Here is a 22,060-nt window from a genome sequence, read left to right as displayed (position 1 = left end):
ATCAACTAACTATTTCAGCCCTAATGCTAATCTTGGCTTTATTTAATTCCTAATAACATCACAGTAGATATTGCTACAGTAGGATCTATTCATACATACAAGACATTTTGAAATTAAAACCTCTAGGTTGGTAATAACTACCCACATTACTGACATTTAATGACTTTTATAAGGTTACTTGCACTACAGTTCAATTTAATTTTTAGCTGAACCATTTAACATTCAGTTTCCAGATGTTGTGGATCAAACTAATGCTAGCTCGAGGAATGCTAGGACAATATAACAATTACTCTATAAACTATGAAATAAAATAAGTACAAAAAACAAGAAATATAAGTTGTAAGTTGAGCAACTCCTCTTCAAAATACAGAGTTGCGGAAAATTGTGTTAAGTTACACCTAATGCCAAAGAATAATGACATTTAAAACGTGTATGTATTGTTTTATTAGATACGTAGCAGAGCAAATCTGCTTTGCGAGATTAACAAAAGCTTCATAATACAGAAAAACATTGCAGGTCAATTTTAATTAATCTTTTCCTCATTTCTTAATCTTTGTGTGTATTATATATTATACAATAGCAATACGTTTTCTTGTCTTTGGAAATATGCTTTCCTAGTTTAGCTATAGTGACTCTTATTTCTGATACTTCACTGCAGGCCACACATCATATAAAAGAACAAGACATACATAAAAACAATGTATCGCATGTCATCCTTACAGTAATGCTGCACCATACCCAAGCAACATTTCAAAGAAGAATATGCATTTCATTACAGAAAGGGAAAATGCTGTAAGTTTTCCAGACAAAGTAAAAAAAAAAAAAAATTAATGGTCACTTAATGATATGATATTAATCTGTGTGTTATGTTCATAGACATAGTTAGTGATTTAGTAGTTTTTGATCATCTGCGCTAGCAGGAGCATGTTGATTTTGAACAGACAAGGTCTGAGAATAGAGCCTTGTGGGACTCTGCAAGCTATCTTTGTAAGGTCAAATTTTAACAAAGTAGTCCCATTCCTTCAAATAAAATGTAAACCAGTTAAGCACTGTGCCACTATAACATCCAGTTTTCAAGTCTGTCTGGGTAATCTGTTGTGGTCAACTATGTTGATACATCACTAATAACAACCTTCAAAAGCGTGAACTTTTTTTACTGCCTGTTTGGAAGGATAGCAAAGTGAGGGCTCTCAGGCAAGTTGAAGTTATGGTGTTTGCAGTTTGGACTATTCCATAGGTTGAAGTGGTCACTGTCAACTTATGAAATACCGATATCAAAGATGGAAAAGCTAGAGAGGTTATTAAATTCCCTATATCCCCTGTGGCGATCAAAAAAGGATTGTCTTATCTTAAATTGGTAAATGGTTAGAAGTAATTTTTGCAACAGAATTGCCAAGCGTGATTGCCCTGGAGAGGTCCAAAGAATCAGGACTGCCTGAAAAGGACGTTTTAGGAATATCAAAACCCCTAAAACACAGAGGGCCCAATGTGCCTGCAGGCAGGCGTGTAGATATTTACATGGCGGATTACAAATGGCTGTATTCTGTCCGTGCGTAATGGAGAATGGACAGTGTATTAATGTCTGTGGGCACAATTGTCAGTGCCACAGGTAGTTATGTTTGAGAATGGTAATTAATTTGTCTCCTAGTTGCGTGTGTTTGTGTGTGTTTCAGTTTCTGCTGTATTATAGAGAGCACTCATTCAGACGCACGTGAATGAGTGCGCATCATGGAGAGCTTTGTGTTGGTCTCAGGAGTTTTTGGCCCGTGTGCGGCTGGAGCAGGAATCTTCCTGAGGTCAAACAGGTGTGTGTGGAGGAGAGCTTGTTCACGTCTTCCTGCACTTCTCAGCATTCTTCCCCAGATCGTTATCAAACAGAAAGCAGTATCATGATTTAAGGAGACGAGGGAAACCAAAGCTTGCAGTCTGTCCCTTAAACAAAGTTTTTTCACTGTATCTGCAAACACACTGCTTTTTCCTTATAAGTAGAAGCGCTGCTGTGCGTCCCCATTTGAGTGACAAGACTCGTATTGTGAACTCTCCGATGTATGTCCATAATGCACCCTCTAAATAGCAAAGACAGACTGAGCCATAGACTTAAGACCAGGTTAATGTTGGCGTTATGCGTAGTTGTTTTCTGCGTCCTCTAGGCATCATAAGACCAGCCACTTAACCTAGAGACTGAGTCTTGTTCATGGAAATTGCACATAAGAAGGACAAACAACAAATAGGACATCAATCAAGAAACCATAAAAACCGCATCGAAATGGACCAATAATCCTATACATAGCTTTGAGGAAGGTGCAGCACCATTAACCTGTGTTAGATGCAAAATACTTTCTGGCAGATGAAAAAGATGTTAACTGCAGGCTGAATCCAGCTAAATGCAAAATGCAAATGCAAATTTCTCTTGGCCACAGGTTGCCTATGTAGGTCCAATTTTCCTAAGGGAAGGCAGAAAAGACGTCTCCTTACATACATCCCTTTCATTCACTTCAGAGATGAACTGAAAGTTCAGGACCAGATCGATGGCACCAATGTCTTCATCAATGGACTGTACTTATATAGTGCTCTTCTAGTCTTTTCGACCACTCAAAGCTGCTTTTAATATACATGTCACATTCACACACTGATGGCAGAGGCTGCTACCTAAAGTACCCAACTGTCAATCAGCCATCACATTCATACCCGTTGGCTATGCCACCGGGAGCAATTTGGGGTTCAGTGTCTTGCCCAAGGACACTTCGACATTTAGATTGAGGGAGCTGGGGATCGAACCTCCAACCTTCTGATCGAAAGACGATTGACTCTACCTCTCAGCCACAGCCGCCCCGTTCATCAATCTATTGAACCATAGTAACATTGCTGGGGATTCCACATTAGGCTCCATTTTAAATGTCTGTTGTCATGGCAGACATGCAAAGTTATGCCTGTGAGCAACTTACTGTAATATTTAATGATGCACAGCAGCGCTCCTCCTCATAAGGAAATATCAGTGCATTTGCTGACACAGTGAAATTAAGATGTTTATGGGACACAGGACTGTGAGACCGCAAGCTTTTGTTTCTCTCAGGGAGAAGCTTTCTTGAGCCCCACACAGGCCAAAAACTCTAGCCCGAGACTGACACCAAGCTCTCCATCATGCAGGCTCATTGTGATGCGCATTCTTTCTAATAAACACAGAAACACACTCGCACACACTCAACTAAGAGGTAAATTCTCAAACATAGCTACCTGTGGCACTGACAATCATGCTTGTAATACTTTCATATGTCCTGAGAACTTGCTGTATTGTTAAAATCCAGAGGCTTGTCTTTAATTCCATGTCCAACATTTATTAATATTAGACGCCGTACCGCATAGTCCACATTACATTCATAACACACTTCTAGACACTGGAACTCGTTGACAACATATCACTCCGCCACATCAGTCCCTTAGCATACTTAATAGTATAAGTGCGCGGCACTATAAACTACATGGGACCCTCCTCAGTTGGAGGACAGGCTAGTGCCGATTCATCAGAAAGTCTTTTTACTTCTCAGGTGGTCAAACAACACGGCCACTCCTGGTTTGAGGTGGCCTTGGCGAGGATGACAGCACAGCACTGTCTGTCGTACTTGCCACCGGTGTGCTGAATTGCTCATCATCCATCAAGTCTGGTTCTGAGTCCATCTGGATGCTGTGTTGTGTCTTTCTCAGATGGCACCTGTTACGTCTGTAGCGTTGACCAGAAGATGTCACTATGTCATTAGACCATGGTTCATCTCTCTGTGTGGTGACCACTGCTGGACGCCAATCTTGTGCTGTCTCCATGTGAACAGTACTGCCTGGGTGTAGCTCTGGAAGCCGCTTTGCTCCTCGGTTGTAGTACTGCTGTTGTCTTTTTTGCAGATTTTTCAGAGTTGAGTGAACATCTTTAGGCACTGCAGGCTGGAAAACTGTGCTGGAGCTAGGTAGAGTGCTTCTGAGGACTCATGCCCATGAGCATTTGTGCTGGGGAGTACTCCATGCCCTGTGCATAAAAAACTGATTTCATGTGTGTGATGTTTTGTCCATAATGTTCAATATTATTTCAAAGATGTCAGCTCCCACTTTAAGCAGAGGAAGCTCAGGATGTCATGTGAGATCAATGGCTCCATCTGGTTTCTGGGCGGGAATTGCTGGCATGTTCCACAGGTCTCAACCATTTGCTCTATGTCCTTTGTCAGTCCTGGCCAGTACCAGTGTTTCCTGGCCAGTGCTTTGGTCCTCTGCATGCCTTGATGAGCTATATGTAGCTTGATGAGCTATATGTAGCTCTCTCACTGAGAGTCTGTGTCTGATGGGCCAGTATTGTGTCAGTAGTGTGTCTACCTGTTTCCTGTGCCGGGGCCAACCATTTCTGTGCATGTCTTGCAACAGCTGCAGTGTTATTTCTTTCTTTGTTTCACTCTTAGCTGTTCTAGTACATCTGTACTTAAGGCATCTGTTGGCTCCAAAGCGTAGACTACTTTCTCATCAGTGATGTCATCTAGTGTTGTGGGTTGTTCTTGAATGACTGCCCGTGAGAGTGTGTCTGCAATCTGTAGATCTTTACTTGGTGTGTAGGCAACATCTAAGTCATATCGTTGTAGCTGGAGCAGCATTCTCTGCAGTCTGGATGGAGCTGTCCCCAGTGGCTTTCTCAGTATGTTTTCCAGTGGTTTGTGATCTGACTGAGCATTAACCTTCACTCCATACACATACTGATGGAACCTTTTGACAGAGAAGGCTATGGCCAAGAGCTCCTTCTCTATTTGTGCATAATTCTTTTCTGTTTCTGTCAGTGCCCTTGATGCATAGGCTATCGGGTGGCCCTCTTGCAAGAGACACGCCCCCAGTCTGTCTTTAGATGCGTCAGCCTGTATGACGAGCTGTTTCTTGGGGTCAAAGAATCTGAGCACAGGAGCAGTCACAAGGGCATCTTTCAGTTTCTTGATTGTGGCCTCATGTTCATGTTGCAACTGCCATGCATTATCCTTCCGTAGCAGCTGCCTCAGTAGCGCTGTTACGCTGGCCTTGCCAGGGATGATCTGTAGTCCTGCTTTGTCAGTAGGTGATGGCATCCCAGAAATGGCTTTAACTTTTTTTAGATCTGGCTTAACACCCTCTGAAGTGAGGATGTGGCCCATGTAGTTGACACTGCTCACCTTATACTGTATTTTCTCTTTGTTGAATTTCATGTTAGCCTCTTTTGCTCTGGCCATCACCTTTTGTATGATCTTGTCATGTTCTTTTTCTGTAGCTACTGTGATGATCATGTCGTCAGCTATGATGTGGACTTCTTGAATGTCTCCAAATGTCTCTCAGTTGCGATGCTGGAAGACTTCACATGTGATGTGATCCCAAACGGCAGCCTTTTGAACCTATATCTTCCCCAAGGTGTATTGAAAGTGCAAAGCAGCGATGACTCCTTGTTTAACTTCACTTGCCAATATCCGTCCTTTTCATCAAGTACTGTTAATATTTTCTTGCCAGCAAGTTTGCACAAAACTTCCTCTGTTGTAGGGATGGAGTAGTGCTGTCTTAGTATCGCTTTGTTCAAATCACTGGGGTCCAAGCAAACCCGTAATTTCTTCTTGTCTTTTTTTTCTGTGACTACTAGGCTATTGACCCATGAAGTCGGTTCAGTCACCTTTGTAATCACATCAGCTTGTAATAGCTCATCAAGAGTGGCTTTAAGTCTGTCCATCACTGCCAGTGGTATTTTTCTGCAGCCATGTATAACTGGTGTGGCCTTTGGGTCTATGTGGATATGGTACTCTCCAGAAAACTCCCCTAAACCATCAAAGACTGTTGGGTGATGGGCGACCAACTCCTCTTTTGTTGTTGGAAGTGTCACGTTCAGCGAGCCTATGTCAGTCCTTTTCACTAGATGCAGTTCTTAACACGCATTGCTCCCGAGGATGGGAATTGATGAGTGCCTTGATACGTAGAATGGTAGACTTGCCTGAGCCTTAGATGTGTAGCATTTGAGTGTGAGTATACCTTCTGGCCTCAGCCTTGTTCCTCCATAAGCCACCAGCACCGTCCTTATGGGCTGTAGCTGCAGGTGTACTCTTTTTTCACGTCTGGCCTTTATTTTCATGGATTTAATCAATCAATCAATCAATCAATCAATCAAAGATTTCCCACACCTCTTGCATGCATGTTCCTGTACACTGTCCTGTGTGTGTTGAACTGATTGTTTTCGACCTTTCTGTTCTGGTCGATTTTCTTTGTTTTTTTTTTTGTTTACAGCGTGTACCACTCTCTCCTGGGAAGCTGTACTCATTGCTTGTATTTGTGCACTAGCAGTCTCAGCAGCTCGACATGTGTCTATGGCCTTCTCCAGCGTGAGATTTGGTTCTCTCAAAAGTCTCTCTTTCTGGCGCTGATCATTCATACTAAACACAATCTAGTCTCTGATCATGTTGTTTTCTGCCACGGAAATTCACAAGCTTTACTCTTTTGTCTGAGCTCTGTCACATATTTATCAATTGTGATGGATTCTGCCATAGGGTGCGCCCAAAGCTGATGTCTCTCAAACACTGTATTCTTCTTGGGCTGGCAATAGGCTTTAAATGCTGCTAGAATTTCCTCCACAGTATGTTCCTCATCATGGACAATATCAAGTGTGTTATACACTTCGAGAGCTTCCTCTCCTATTGCGTGCAGTAAGATGGCTTTCCTCCTTACCGTCTGCAGAGCTCGCGGTCATGTAGAACTGGAAGCGCTGTTCCTATCTTCTCCAGTTTCCAAGTAGCAGCAGTGATGGTATTTTAAACTGATCCATCTTCTCTGCACTTCACGTTCCTTGAATAGCACACCTGCTAGCTTGATCTTCAGTTAGCAGAGTTTACGGGGCTCGTCTTTGCTGGCAAAATGACAAAGGGGACCGACTTCTGACACCATTTTATACTTTGATATGTCCTGACAACTTGCTGTGTTGTTAAAATCCAGAGGCTTGTCTTTAATTCCATGTCCAACATTTACGCCATACCGTGTAGTCCACATTACATTCATAACACACTTCTAGACACCGGAATTCGTTGACAACATATCACTCCGCCGCATCAGTCCCTTAGCATACTTAAGTGCGCGGCACTATAAACTACATCCTTCTTTCTCAATATGAGAATAACAGTATTTTGGATTTGCTACAGTAAACAGTTTCAAATTGAACTTTATGTCTTGTTACTTTCTTTTCTGTTTAACTGATACATTTTTCTGTAACACCAGAACATATGAACATAGATCTCATATAAGTACAAATGACCTGTAACTCAAATAACATTACTTCTTCTAACACATTCTGACATGTGCAGTATATACTACAATGCTCACAGATACTCTGTGTGATCCAGCAACAAAAATGAGTAAATAAACACTTATAGATTACCTTTCTTTGATGCCAAGCACACAGAACTTAACATAATTAATAAATATAAGATCCTGTCCACTCTTAATTTGCATTTCTGCTGGGCAGTGGGATTGCATCAGTGGTTTTAAAGAGATAGTTCGGATTTTTTTAAGTGGGGTTGCGTGAGGTCCTTATCAATAGTAAGTGTACTATGTACAGTAGATAACAGTCAACACAGCTCCTGTTAGGAGAAGCCGGCCGGAGTTCCTACACAGAAGCTAAGCTTGCAGACAGGGCCAAAAATTGCATGTACATTAGCCACTTAAAATGTCCTACATATAAACAAACATTTCAGATTAAGTGTACGCTGTATTTTATATTTTTGTCATCGCTTCACATTGATGTCAGTCAGCCCTTTCCCTGCACAATGGCCCTGTATCCCTATGCAGCCCACAGTATCATAACAGCTGTTTAGGTCAGCAGTTTGTAGAAGAGACAACAAATAAATCTTGCTTCCTTGACATCTCTGTGAATCAGGTGACTCAATGTTGTTAAGAAGTTAATTCCTGCATTAAAGCGTCTAAAACAATAGGTATTTCAAAGATCGGAATCAACACAACCACAAGGGGTTGCTGAGCTTGCAGGCATAGATGTGTACAGAAAATATAGGGCTGATTGGTCCAGAAGTATCCAAGATTGGCATACTCAGGATCAATAGCATGATCCCCCCAGGCATTTGCCTGCCAGATATAATCAAACGATTTGCCTGACAAACCATGATGTTTGATCAAGTAAAATGTATTGTGTTTTTCGGGGGAAACTGTGGCTAATGAGCAATAATATCAGATTTTGTTCTCTCTACTACTTATCAACACAAAATAGGGACATGAAGTTGACAAGAAAAGTCAGTTTCTAATAGCAGTACTGTCCAGTGGTGCTTTAGGGGGCCTTGGCTGTATATAGGAAAACTGTTGGTGAAAAGAGAAAAAATGCTTATCAATCTTCATTAAAAGACATTTTCATATAAGTACAGATAGAAATCTGGTCCTAGCAGCAGCTGGACTTTAAAGAATGATGAGAGCACATAAAAGGAAGTCTTGGTTGGGTAGCTTTTATTACTTTTCTGAATCTACACTGGCTACACTAGCCGCCCCCAAAAATACGCCGTCACTACTAAAGGCTCTATCGTCATCAGACTATGGTTTCTGAGAGAAATGCTCCTGCTAAATATCAGGCTAAATATATTGTATTTTACCATGATATCCTTTAAGTCACTATGTGTCAACACATTTAGACTTTTACTACAGACACAAAGTACTCTTGGCCTCCAACAACTGCTGTGTCTGGAGGCAATTTTCTTTGGTTTTACCATCCGTATGTCTGTTTTTTGTCCGTCCATCCCATAAATGTGATATCTCAGGAACACCTTGAGGGATTTTCTTCATATTTGGCACAAACATCCTCTGGGACATAAAAATTAAATGATTACATTTTGGTTGCCAAAGGTGAAGGTCACTCTGAACATACAGCATTGTGCAAAGGTTTTAGACAGGTGTGAAAAATGCTGTAAACTAAGAATGCTTTCAAACATATTTTAAAAATTGTTTATTTTTATCAATTTACAAAATGATAAGTGAGCGAACAAAAGAAAAATCTCAATCAAATCAATATTTGGTGTTACTACATTTTGCTTTCAAACCAGCATCAATTCTTATAGGTACACTTGCACAAAGTCAGGGATTTTGTAGGATTATAGTCAGGTGTATGATCAACCAATTATACCAAACAGGTGCTAATGATCATCAATTTCACATGTAGGTTGAAACACAGTCATTAACTGAAACAGAAACAGCTGTGTAGGAGGCTTAAAACTGGATGAGGAACAGCCAAACTCTGCTACCAAGGTGGTTGTGGAAGACAGTTTCATGTCACAGGTCATACACCATGGCAAGACTGAGCACAGCAAGAAGACATAAGGTAGTTATACTGCATCAGCAAGGTCTCTCCCAGACAAAGATTTCAAAGCAGACTGGGGTTTCAAGATGTGCTGTTCAAGCTCTTTTGAAGAAGCACAAAGAAATGGGCAATGTTGAGGATCGTAGATGCAGTGGTCGGCCAAGGAAACTTAGTGCAGCAGATGAAAAACACATCAAGCTTATTTACCTTCAAAATCGGAAGATGTCCAGGAGTGCCATCAGCTTAGAACTGGCAGAAACCAGTGGGACCCAGGTAAACCCATCTACTGTCCAGAGAAGTCTGGCCAGAAGTGGTCTTCATGGAAGAGTTTCAGCTGAAAAGCCATACCTCCAACATGGAAACAAGGCCAAGCGACTCAGCTATGCACAAAAACATAGGAACTGGGGTGCAGAAAAATGGCAGCAGGTGCTCTGGACTGATGAGTCAAATTATGAAATATTTGGCTGTAGCAGGAAGGCAGTTTGTTTGCCGAAGGGCTGGAAAGCGGTACAGTAATGAGTGTCTACAGGCAACAGTGAAGCATGGTGGAGGTTCCTTGCAAGTTTGGGGCTGCATTTCTGCAAATGGAGTTGGAGATTTGGTCGGGATTAATGGTGTCCTCAATTCTGAGAAATACAGGCAGATACTTATCCATCATGCAATACCATCAGGGAGGCGTATGATTGGCCCCAAATTTATTCTGCAGCAGGACAACGACCCCAAACATACAGCCAGTGTCATTAAGAACTGTCTTCAGTCTAAAGAAGAACAAGAAGTCCTGGAACTGATTGTAGGGCCCCCACAGAGCCCTGATCTCAACATCATCGAGTCTGTCTGTCTGTCTGTCTGTCTGTCTGTCTCCTCACTGATGTTTGGAACAACCTAACAGCCGAGTTCCTTCAAAAGCTGTGTGCAAGTGTACCTAGAAGAATTGATGCTGTTTTGAAGGCAAAGGGTGGTCACACCAAATATTGATTTGATTTAGATTTCTCCTCTGTTCATTCACTGCATTTTGTTAATTGATGAAAATAAACTATTAACACTTCCATTTTTGAAAGCATTCTTAATTTAATGCATTTTTTCACACCTGGCTTAAACTTTTGCACTGTACTGTATGTCCATCTATTAGAAGATATTTTAAGAAGGGAATTTTATCACGTCTTGCACAAATGTCCACTTGGACTTCAGGAAGAATTAGAATTAGAACACATTAGAATTTGGTGGTCAAAGGACAAGGTTAAAATTTCATTTTCAAGGTCATAATGTTTAAATGAATAAATTGAAACCATATCTTACCTGACACCTGCCTGACACTAACCTGAATTCTCAACCTCACAACTGACTCAATGAAACTCAATGACTCATTGAGTTATGTTTAATGTGTTTATTGCTGAGAGAGAGACTCCTACTCTCTCTGACTTTAATTTAACCACAACAAAAGTTAATGTGGGAAAAATAATATATGTAATATAATAATAATCTGTCTAATAAATGAAGAAAGTAGTTTGTGGCCCTAGACTCCTAGAGTTCAGACATACAATTGAGTTAGAATTGTATCTAAATTGTAAATAAGAAAACAAAATAGATATAGAACCTGCTAGATAGATATAACATTTTTATATAAAATTATTATTAATCTCATTGACACATGGCAGGGCAAGGCTGGCATGCGGCGGGGCTACGTGCTGCTATCCTGGTGACCCTGGGCCTTTGCTAATGCAACGTTGGGAGAGAAATATTTGAGCCATGCTAAAGCTTGTATGTTTAATTGAAATCACACCAACTTGGATTCAACAAGCAATCCTCTGCATTACACTAGAAACAACAGGATGTATACAACCAATTTATTTTATTAAGTGTAAAGAATACTCTTTCAGGATAATCCTTCACTTCCAGGTCAAATTGACCTGATGACACTTTGAGTTTGAGTTCCTAGTGTAAATTCATTTTCTCATTTTCTGTTGCATACTTAAATCACTGATTCCACTAAGTACTTTTCCCAAATGTACTCCTACTTTAAAAATACATGCCTATGAGATCTCAAAGGTTGACTTGAGGACTTATTGTTGCTCAAATTTATTTTGCCTTATTTTTATTTGCTTTATTTCTTTATTTTTTGTCTGAAATGTTGTGGTCAATACACTTCTATTAAGATATCCCTAATAGAGGAGATGGGGGAGAATAAAGAGGCAACATTTTAGTTGCTTTTCTGGGTTATCAGTCTCAGCAGCCTGAGCAGGACAGAGGTGTTCAGTCTGTTGTCTTTGTTATCAGCAAAGTTGTTATAACAGGATGTGCTTGAATGGGACACAATGTACCAGTTACCGGAGAGGGGGTGGGGGGTTAAATGCCAGCGTACACAGGAGCTTCCATTCCATATTATCAGTGAATCCCAAAGGGAATTAGACAAGAAGCTGTGAAGGGAGGAGGAATTAGGAGACTGATCCATGAGCTGTTTGCCTACACGTGACATTGAGGATATGATAACACCAAAGATGTTGAGTTGGACGATTACTTGAGTTCTGCCATTGCCTCAAGGAAATAGATCTTGCTCTCTTGCCTAATGCCCTAAGTAAGAACTCTGTTTAATGAATAACATTAAAGGCAAAGACAGCCCACTTCATCTGGAGGAGGAGCTTGGGACAAAGAGATGTCTTCTCTGCTCTTTACCCTGTGGCTTAACATTAGCAAGAATGTAACATCCTCTTCCAAGAATGAGACACATTGTCCAGTCTCTGTGGGATTAGGAACATGCACTTGCTTAAGTGACAAACAATGAATCTTAATTTAGCTGCAACACACAGCCCAGTTAACAGAGGCTATGCAATCAGTTAAGCCGGCTACAACAGAGTAAAACAGTAAATGAATCAGTGTGTTTTTTAAACAAGCAGCAATGGCATAGGTCACAGAGTCCTCCACCTCATCAGTGGAAGCACATCTAGATCTGGAGTCTACATAAAGAAAAGAACCTGCTAGAAAATTGTTGTGGTGGATATTAGAACTTTTACTTTTACTGACATGACCTCCTTTAAAAAATGTATCTTTAAAAATCCACTGACAACAAGAAATTGAGAGAACAGACCTCTAGGTGTACTCTGATGTGTTTAATGAACAAAAGGCCCTCTTAGCTTGGCCTCTGCTGACTTTGAGACCTCAGAGTCTGAGCTGAAAATCAATGAGCACAAAGATGTAGCATTATTCAGCTCAATGTGCCTGGAGTTTGAGGAAAAGGTCAGTGTAAACCACAAATGTCTGCACGTGGAGTTGAATCTGATGATTTTTAAAAGTCAGAGCCCTTGTGGACTATCATATAAGTATTTCTTTGATCCCATTGTGTAATTAATTCAAGGCCCCATTTTAGGCTGAACATTTTTGTAATAGACAAATTACATGCTTTCAGAAGACCAGAAAACTTTTTCTCATACATTTTTAATGAAAAATAATTGTGGTTTTCCCAAATGAATGCAGTTCACAGATATAAGAATCACAAATACAGAAACAAGAAACTATATCACTATCACCAGAGATTACATATAAAGCTATGGAATCATTGTCTATCAGTTGTTGTAAACAGTAACACTACTGTAATAGGTAAAGGTCAACTATACCTTATTACTGTACTTGTTGCCTTTTTTACTTACCACTAAGTACCCATTAAGGCAGTAAAGAATTTCAGTGAATTCATTGTTTATATACTGAGCAACAGTTTTGACACAGTATATAAACCCTAACCCTGTGGTTATTTGAAAGATGGACAACCCAAGAGGATGTGCAGCTGCTCTGTGGTATATATTGAGTGCATGGCACTGGGTGATAAAGAGCTGCTCCCAGTGTGTCCAGACTAAAGCTGGTGACACATGAGGTGAGGCCATGTCAGTGATCAGGCTAAACATAAGCAACCAAAATGCATGCTCTGGACAAAGCATTTTTCTAAAATAACTTGACATCCAATTAAATGTAAGGGTTTTGACATCAAAACAATATTTTTTTTCGAGGTTTTAAGGTCATGTTACAACACTTCTTTTTGCAACCTTGAACCTAAATATCAACTTACCAGTTGCATTATGCACAGAGAACAATGAAAACCAAAACATTCAAATCAGACCGTCCAGTGGAGAAGCACTCTACAAACTGAGGCACCAATCAAACATCAACCTTTAATAAGATGTCAAAACCTGCATATGTAGATTTTCTTTCATGGAGTTTGTGGTAGAGCAACGGGCTGCACTTCAGCATTTTATCATTTTGTTATCTTACTTAATTTAGGGTTGAGTGTCTTGCCTAAGGACACTTTGACATGTGACTGTAGCAGTCAGGGATCGAGGCCCAACCTTCCGATTGAGAGACAACCAACTCTGCCACTGACCCGCAGCCGCCCTATTAATTAATATCAAGAGAATTTTGAACATCGTTACCATCATACTATTGACATCTACTATGGATGGACAAGCACAGTTAGGTTATTGACTCAAAAGCTCTGAACTAGAAAAATCCACTAAAACAGCCATATGTTTATTAATTTCACTTTCTTGTTGGATACCATTGATTGTATTTAAAATGGATGACGTGTCTTCTCCTCCTCTTGTTGTACAAAAGTGAAGGCAAAGTATCGCTGACATCTAGCGCTAGTGCCGTCCTTTGAAGCAAGAGTCTGTGCAGTAGAGGTTGCCTGGTGGAGTCACTGAATAAACGTCCCGCCCCTACACCTACCCAAAACACACGTAACTTAATGACAGAATGGGAAAGATCCCTCAGGTTGGCACAGTCTACAGCAGAACATCTTACTGTGTTGGTCTGAAGCTTATATTCACAGTAATGGAAAGTTCAATGACTGTTGTGTTGGTGTTAGTTACAGCTCCTCTCGTCATTTCCTCATCTACTCTGCTACTGTATATAATACTGCAAGACCCAAATTTGTATACAGAGCTGTCAATCATGACATGACAAACCCTTTTTATAGCATTAAAACTAATTAAAACTTAACTTCTCTGAAAATGAACACATAGACATTAATCAATGTGATCATAACCAACTACAATGACAGGAATCATATTTGTGAAAAAAAAAATTCTGACTTTAGTTTAGATTTTTTTTTTTTTTTTGTTTGACCCATGTCCCATCTGTTAACATAGAGGAGGCTTTATGACCTATACTGCAGCCAGCCTATACTGCCATATAGTCTAATGACCATTTATGCATGTTATCCACTGATGATGGCTGTTATTCTGTAAAACTATTTGATTGCCTCGGAGTAGAAGCTGAATTTTTCCCAAATTTCATTCATTGTTGACCACACCAATAGCCAGCAAACTAAGCTCATGCTAAACAAATGAAAAATGGGGAGCAGCATAAGGAGAATCACATTTTTTTGTAACTTCAGTGCCTATACAGCAATAATTATGGATAATCAGGGGCTTTCATATCCAGCATCCTGTATCCACCCTCCTTTTGGGTTGATCATCGGTCTGAAACCCTTGCTCCTGTCATGTAAATGGTAAATGGAATGTACTTATATAGCGCTCTTCTAGTCTTTGCGACCACTCAAAGTTGCTTTTACCCATTCACACACACACATTTATACACTGATGGCAGAGGCTGCCAAGTGCCCAACTGTCAACCAGTTAACACATTCATATCCGTGCCACCAGGAGCAATTTGGGGTTCAGTGTCTTGCCCAGGGACACTTCGACATGTAGCCTGAGGGAGCTGGGGATCGAACCTCTGACCTTCCGATTGTAAGACGACCAACTCTACCACTGAGCCACAGCCGCCCCTGTCCCCATGTCAATGTGTGCATGCACAAGATACCTCAAATTACTCCCTGATGCATGCCTTTGGTCTGTAAGTGCATGTGGATGTGCCAGATTCTAAAGGGCAGGCACCTTGCATGGCAAGGTCATCAGTGTATGAATGTGTGTGTACTTTTTTTACAGCTTAATCCATGAAAACAGAGACCGTCCCATCTGACAATGACTTTGGTAAGTATGATGAGGGTGAATCTACAGTAAAGTTAGCTGAAAGGTACTCCAACAGCCAGTAGAGCTAAGGAAGACTGCAGTCGGAGGATATTTCTGTGCGTTTGGTTTGCTTAATGTTTCCATTGTTATGAAAATATTGATAAATTGGGGTTTAATAGACTATCTTAGCATTTGGAAACAGAAATGATGTTCACTGGCATTCATTTCCATTAAAATGTTGGAAATTAGCAGATTTTTAGATTTGATCCAAAGTGACAGCACAGGACAACACCAAGATAGCATAAAACAATAGTTATTGCTATAAAATGAATTTGTTATGAATGAATGAATTATAAAATTTTCTACTGTTCATTCAACAATGTTACAGCCTTGGTTTGTCTGATTGTATAATACTTTGTTGTGATTATACCTATCATACCTCAATAAAACCATACAAAGCCCAAATGTATGCTTGTTAAACTCAGCTCCAAAGAGGACAGCAGAATCTCAACATACAACAAACTTTCCTTGCTTTGGAGCACTTTGAATGCAATTACCACTGTACTTCATACAAGGGGGTTGAGAGTCTTGCCAGTGCACACTTCGACATGTAGACAGGAGGAGATGGGGATCAAACAGCCGGCATTCTGATTGGAGGGTGACCCAAATCTTTCTCTGAGCCCCAGTTAATTCATAAATTACATTACTTCATCTGCACTGTTCAGTTTGCTATGAGGCTGTTCCACTCTGCCTGCTCCACTGTTTACACTTTCGCCTCTGTTACTACCTCTGATGCCAGCTAAGAGGCGGAATGACTTCATCCCACTATTCCGCCTCCATGCATTTTACATTAAAGACGAGGCGAAACAGAGGCGTTATAATCCTGCCTTGAACTGGCAGTGTAAAAGGGGCTTATGAAAGCAATAATGGTGAACCTTAACAGTTGTGAAGGTAGCCAGCAAAACAATGAGCTAAACTAAGCGACTTTGAAGGTCTGTAAAGCTGATGGGAGCTGCAGATTCTGATGAAAGGGTCATAACTTAGATCGACAGCTTCCACATGGTCATCTTGTCATTTGAAACATTGTTATCATTAAAAGTTTGAAAAAAGGTTGCTTTAAAGATAAACATGTTTTTGTATTTTATTGTATTGTTCTTTTACTGTTGATCTTGCAGTATGGAAATTGAGCTTTTCTATTAAATGAGCTAATGATTCAACCCGAAATGTGCATTTGTTTCTGATTTATAGGTTGAGAGTGTGATTAAATGTTGCCAGCCTTTTTCTAGATCCCTGAACTGGTTTTTCACTTCATTCTCACAGGGGTCAGAGGTAACCTGGCTAATTAACGGCCCCCCTCCCCTTTTGGACAACCTCATCTGAGCTTTATGTTTTCACTTTCATGGTCCGGCAGGTCTGCCTGGTACTTCTAAGCTAATTTCACCTTGCCTGCACGGCTTTGGGGGGAGGTCTTGATAATCCACAGATAGCTTTTCAAAACGTCAAAGAATGTTTGCTCAGGAATCTGGGATGGTTGTCTGGACTATTTACTGCAAAATTTATACCGTATGAAAGTAAATTCCTCCGAGTTGCCCGGCTTTATAGTAAGTGCAACCTGCTTAAGAGCAAGCAACATGTTTTTATTTCCATCAAAACCTCAATGAAATTATCTCTCTCCACTGAAGTATTAGGTGCATATAAAAAAGTCCACAATAAAGAGTTTATTAGTTTTGCACATAGACATGACCATGTGAAAAAGTGTAATATCACTGCTAAGAATAAATGCATCATACTTCAAATGCTTTTCTGTTACACAGTGGACAGAGGACACACTTATCTTGCAGAACATATTGGACTTCATAATATCACATGCATGTCTGTCATAATTGGCAGAAATAATAGTTTTTTTTACTTGTGGGCATAGAAAATCTATAAACCCAATGCAGAAAGTTTTGTGTCCAATGTCTGAGTTAGAATTTTTTTTTTTTTTGTGTTGGACAACCTTTTTTTAATTATTCCTGAGGTGTTGGAAACTGATATCGGATCCTGACCTTGAACTGCCTCAAAATTGCAATGATTTAACACGTAACACACATGTAACTATGATATTAATCAATAAGTAATCCCTCTCAAAAAAAACCTTTTCATCATTATATTGTCATGTTTTTAGGGTCAATTTGGTCTCACCAGGATTTAAATGAATGAAAATATGTCTGTGTAGTGGAGCAAATAGGATTAAATGTGTTGTATGCCAAATGTCTGAATAATGGAATTCTGTCAAGAGATAATCCTCCCTTCGGATTTATACAGTGTCTCAGGAACGGACACAGACGTAGGAATTTCTGAAGCTAAAGTCTATGATCATGTTGAATTTGTGATTTTGAGAAATGCTAAATATAAAATCTAGTTCAGAATATGTGGAATCAAGAATCTAGAACAGATTATCCCCTACCATTTCACCTACAGAGCATTATCACCATTCACATCACAGCTGCATCTCATACAGGTATACCATTGTGTTGGTCGGCTTACCTTGAGAACTTCCATGTGGTTCACAGCATTGGTTGGGGAGGCTTGACACAGACAGTGGAGGTGTATTGGGTGCCTCGGTGCAGAGGGTCCCGGGTCTTCCTCTGTCAGACGTCCCTATGCTCTTGACCCAGGAGATGGGCAAACACCGGCTGCACTCAGAGTCGGGCCTGTGACGTCACGACTGGTAGAGGGTGGGAACTCTGGAGGCGCTTGTAGAGGTCGGGCAGGCCGGGGGAGCACTAAGGACCCAAGCCCACCCAAGGGCGAAAAGGGGAGGGAGTAGTTAAACAGACCAGGTTAAATAACATACTGGTGTGTATGTGCAAGGCCAGTGGCATTTTTCTGAGCCATCCTGAGCCAGTGAGCAATATGAGGTATTGTGGTGGAGTACAATATAATGATTGAGTGAGAGGGAGGCCAGAGATACTTCACTGAGACTATGTTATTGTTCTTTGAATGAGGGTGAAAGATGCATATGTTTCAGGGAGGTTATGCAATATGAAGTGCTAAACATTAGCACAGAGCTGTCTAGTACATTTTAGTGGTTTGAACTGACCTGATTGAAAATGTTAATTGTATTAAAAATGTTGTAGAAATGAGTCATGTTTGTGACTGTTTGTGACTGAACAACACATTGCAAAGGTATGTCTAACATCTTAAATCTGATTTGGTCTCCAAAAACCCCTTAGGGAATATATGGCTCTTGAGCAGCTAAATCATCCACTTTGTTCTCTGGCTGGCTCCAACTGGAGGCTAGCTCTAGCTTACTTATACCACATTTTGTTGGGCAGGTGGTGTACAGTGGCTTCCTGCTACAGCTGAAAACTTAACTGTCGCAAGTGTGGGGCTAAACCAAAACGTTAAAGCTGTGGAGTAGAAAAGAAAAACAAAAAGCTGAAGCGCTCCATAGAGCTGAGGGGAAATGCAGAGCTGTGTGACAGTTTATTTATCACTACATGCAACCCACTTCATCACATATAGTCATTTGGATCATTGTTATATATAGAAATAATGATTACAGTAGCTTTAAGTCACAATTTGGCTTTCTTAACTTCAAATGAGCCCTATTTTAGGAAGGTAAGGCAAATCCAAAGCTGATCTGAGGCATTACATCCATTGTAATTATGTTAATTAGCCCACCAGCTGCAGCCAAATCTGTTTGGTAAGGTTATTAGGGCCTAAATTTGGTTTACCCTCCTGCTCTGCCAGCTAAGAGTGTGATTTTAGGTGTAAGCTGGTTTGACTTAGTGCCACCAGAGTTCCAATAACTGGTTTGATGCAAGGTTTGAAGCAGTAACTGTGCCTATTGCAACACACAATGACTCTAATCACTTCATTGCTTTACTTATGTACAATAAATCACAGCGTAAAAAACTCAGTGTAGTGCTTCCATTACGGTACTCTCCTCTTGTCCACTCTGGGTTGATTCTTTCACATCTGTAGTATATTTGAGCAGACAGCGCATGCACATCCCAAACTGAAATGGATCTGGCGGCGCATACGCTGTCAGGATGAGGCATTCCCTGAGAAAATGATCCTTTTGATGAAACCACTTCAAATCCCCTCAGCCTTTGCAGCTGTGTGATAATCGCACTAATTAGGCTGGCATGTCAAATTTTGCCTCGGTCTACAGCTATCGCTTTAAAATCACAAATGGCAACGATTGAAGACTTGTAGAGCAACTCAATGATCTTTGGTTTTATATATCTAAGATATCTTGCCTGTAGAGAATGCCTTAGAACCGAGATGCTGAGTATAAAGTGTGTTTTATTATATCAAAGTCATCACAATAGAAGTTAAGTGGTTGGTACACTATTCGTGCATCTTTGTTTTCTAAAAAAGGAGGTAAAAAAAAAGGCTAGACTAAATCAGAATTGTTTTCTAACAAAATACAATTTCTTATTCAATTAGTTTTTAATAATAATGTCATACTTCCTTACTTTTTAGACTGTCATGGCTGCCACTTCTGTTTGTCTTTTTAAATTATCTTCTTTAAAGCCAATATGTAACACGAGTTATTCATGCATATTTGATTAAACTGACAAAAACATACATCATATATAGGCCTACAAATACCAGAAAGAATTGCTATAAAGAATTGTTATGACAAAACAAATGGAGAAATACTACATGTTGTATTGCCTGCACATGTTCAAATACATATTTAATGTGTCTGGCAAAAAGTAATTCATATACACAGTATGTTATCCTACATATGATTTGTTTGTATTTGGGGTCAAAAGAAACCAGGGCTGCACGGTGGTGCAGTGGTTAGTGCTGTTGCCTAGAAGGTCACTGGTCCAAACCCCGGTTTGGACAAAGATGGCCTTTCTGTGTGGAGTTTGCGTGTTCTCCCCATGCATGAGTGGGTTCTCTCAGGGGTCTCCGGCTTCCTCCCACAGTCCAGAGACATGCTCGTTAGGTTCATTGGTGACTCCAAATTGCTCATAGGTGTGAATGTGAGCGTGAAAGGTTGTCTGTCTCTATGTGTTAGCCCTGTGATTGACTGGCAACCAGTCCAGGTGGTACCCCACCTCTCGCCCAATGACAGCTGGGATAGGCTCCACCCCCCCCACCCCCCGTGAGCCTGAACAGGATACAGATAATGGATGGAAACCTCAGGGAGATCCTCTTATGAACAGTGTTATAAAACTCATCTAACATAGGGCCAAATTTGAATTGAAGAATTTGGGATTTCGTATGGCACTGCTGCATACAAAGCAATGTAAACACAAATAATTAAGAATATATAGATTAATTATATTAACCATGCTGTTTGCTCTAAGACCCCAAACTAAAGTATTGTTCCATTTTATGTAGTGGACTTCAGAAAACAATTCAAAATCAGATTTATACACAATTGTCAAATGTATCAAGGTAATAAAACAATATGAGTAAGTAAGCATTTTGAGTTAAGGCAGAAATTAATTGCATCTACAAAACAGTATTTACATTGCATACGTACATTGTGTTGCATTAAGTATTATGTATTATAATGCATTAAGCATTAAAAAAGTGGCGGCTATATTTTATATGGTCATTGTAGAAGCTCCACCTCTTCGTCATGTTTATTATTATTATAATTATAAATTGCTCTATGTCAAAGACATTGGAAGCCTCATTGGCACAAACAAGAAAATAAGGTGTTTTGTTTATTTATTTATTTATATTTAATAAGGTTCATGCTGGCTGGTGAATGTACTGTATGTTACCAATGAGTGTATTGATGCATGTCAGACTGACCTGGCAGAAGTGGTCATGGCAATGATTCAGGACGTGGCCAGTAAAGCCAATATATAAACCTGAATTTCAGATGCATGACTTTTGGTACCGTCCGGTCATTCCCAGTTGATTAACCTTTGTCAAAGAGATCTGTGGAAATCTGTTGTTGAATAACATGCTGTGGTAAATTTGTTTCTCTGATCTGTACTAGATGCAAGTTAGGTAAAATGTTAAATTCAGTGTCTAGAATGTCTGAACAAAAAAAAAGATTTGCATTACAGACTCATGGCAGCACTTACTCATGACTCAGCAGACTACTGTTGACTGTTTTCTGCACATGCTGTCCCTGAACAAGCAGAACTCTGATTAGCTTTATCCATTGACATTTCCTGTCCAAACAATGCCTTGACGCCATAACAATGTCAGTCATGTCCCATCCAAGTTAAAATGCCTTTCTTCAAAAAGTAACATTGTGACTACAAAAATATCAGTCCCAATGACTATCTTATCTTATAACATTACCTTTGTAACATTAAGATGACCCTGCTATCTCCAAGCTCAGTGTATTCTGTGAAAACCATAGAGAGCGAATTGTCTGCAGTTGGCATTTAAATAAGGCAACCTAAATTGATTAGCTTGCATGGGTAGCTCAGACACACAGCTGATGTGTTGCCAATTATTAGGATGTGGCTATTTGCTCCACCATAAAACATCCAGTAGTTGAATATGAAAGTAGGCATGAGAATGCAGGAAACATCTTTGACCTTTACATTGAAACAAAGAGGTAAGAATGCTTAAAACCAAAAGTAAATCATTAAGAATAAAACATCTTCATATAATTAAAGTTGTTTCTTACATTTTTATTTGCATGACAGTCTGTGATTCAAGGGTCCCTGAACCAATGACAGCATATAGGTGAGTGTGGGAGTGGTTCAAATTAGCAACCGGACCCCATTTAGACCGGCTAACATGGCGAAAGAGCAATGCAGAGTTGGCTTTCTTTCTGTTGGACAGGTAGGTGCCTCAAACTGGG

The sequence above is a fragment of the Semicossyphus pulcher genome, unplaced genomic scaffold (assembly GCF_022749685.1).
Source record: "Semicossyphus pulcher isolate SPU_LCO1_2020_fin unplaced genomic scaffold, fSemPul1.0.p SCAF_3, whole genome shotgun sequence".
Classification (NCBI taxonomy): Eukaryota; Metazoa; Chordata; class Actinopteri; order Labriformes; family Labridae; genus Semicossyphus; species Semicossyphus pulcher.
The sequence above is the reverse complement of the archived record's forward strand: the minus strand, read 5'-3'. Positions refer to the sequence as shown.